The 1,623-nt window shown below is 34.3% G+C and overlaps 1 protein-coding gene across 1 annotated transcript in view; it reads left to right on the top strand.

Moving 5' to 3' along the window:
• LOC103205229 (V-type proton ATPase subunit G 1) overlaps nt 1–1,623 on the top strand; it is a 27,695-nt gene that overhangs the window by 25,415 nt on the left and 657 nt on the right. The gene's annotated exons all lie outside the window — the stretch shown is intronic.

Raw genomic sequence — 1,623 nt, 5'->3', positions numbered from 1 at the left:
TGTCCCTCAAATATGATGGTGAAATTAGGAGATTTCCAGATAAGTGGAAACTAAAGGAATTTGTAAAAAACCAGACCAACCTTATAAGAGATGCTAAATGGAGTCCTTTGAACAGGGAACCAAAAATTAGCAAATAACAACCGACCATTAATACACAGGATGACATAACCCAGAAACCACAGCTATGGACATATCCAAAGTAAAATGAGCTTACATTATTGTAAACAGGGAACCAGAGACATTAATTGGCAAGTGAGGACAACTACAAACAAAAAGAGGGAAAATACTATGTAGTTACAGAACTTCTAAATGGTGAGGAAGTCAAGAGAGTTGCAAGATAGAACGGATTGTTTGAATCTGAGGATAAAATTATAAATCACAGGGTAACCTCAAAGAAAAAATACAAACCTTCACATCACAATAAAAAAGAGAACAAGCACAAATATTCAGCAAATTCTAAAACAGCAGCAACAAAGAAAATGATAACACAATTCATAAACATAATGAGCTCAGCACAAAAAAATAATATGGAACAAAGAAACCAGGGACACCATGAAAAACACATAACAAAATGACAGCAACTGATTCATGTTGTTGTTGTTGTTATGTGCCGTCAAGTCAGACTTGACCCATAGTGACCCCTCCTTGGGTTTCCAAGGCAGTATCACTACAGAAGTAGATTGCCCCATACTTGTCAATAATTACACTGAATGTTAATGGATTAAATGCACCACTCAGGAGACAGAGAGTTACAGATTGGATAAGAAAACAAAACCCATTGATATGCTGTCTACAAGAGACACACCTTAGAGACAAAGACAGAAATAGACTAAAAATCAAAGGTTGGAAAAAGATATATCAAGCAAATGGCAAATGTGAGACAGCAGGAGTGGAAATATTAATTTCTGATCAAAGTGACTTTAAGACAAAAACTACCATATGAGACAAGGAAGGACATTATATAATGATTAAAGGAACAATTGAACAAGAAGATATAACCATAATAAATATCTATGGACCCAATAAAAGAACCACAAAATATATAAATCAGACTTCAAAATTGTTGAAAAGTCAAATGGATGACTCCACAGTCATAGTGGGAAACTTTGAACAACTGGAAAGAAACTCAACAAAGATGCAGAAGAGCTAAACAATACAGTACATCAACCAGACCTTATAGATATCTACAGAACACTTCACCCAACAACAGCACAATATGCATTCTTTTCCAGTGCACATAGAACATTCTCCATGACAGACCATGCTAGGCCATAAAGCAAGCCTTAATAAATTTAAAAATATTGAAATACTGAAAAGCATCTTCTCAGATCATAATGCTATCAAATTGGAAATCAGCAGAAAGAGAGTAAACACATGAAAACTGAACAACACCTTCCTTGAGAAAGACTGGGTAAGAGAAGAAATAAAAATTGAAATTCAAAAATTCCCTGATCAAATGAGAATGAAAACACAACATACCAAAATCTTTGGGACACAGCAAAAGCAATGACCAGAAGCCAATTTATAGCAATAAATGCACACATCAAAAAAAAAAAAAAGAAGAGCCAAAATCAACACTTTAAACCAACATCTCCAATAATTAGAAAAAGAACAGCAAGAAAA

The sequence above is a fragment of the Orycteropus afer genome, unplaced genomic scaffold (genome assembly GCF_000298275.1).
Source record: "Orycteropus afer afer isolate SDZICR_OR568_19922 unplaced genomic scaffold, OryAfe1.0 scaffold00273, whole genome shotgun sequence".
Taxonomy (NCBI): domain Eukaryota; kingdom Metazoa; phylum Chordata; class Mammalia; order Tubulidentata; family Orycteropodidae; genus Orycteropus; species Orycteropus afer.
This window is presented reverse-complemented; position numbering and strand designations above follow the sequence as displayed.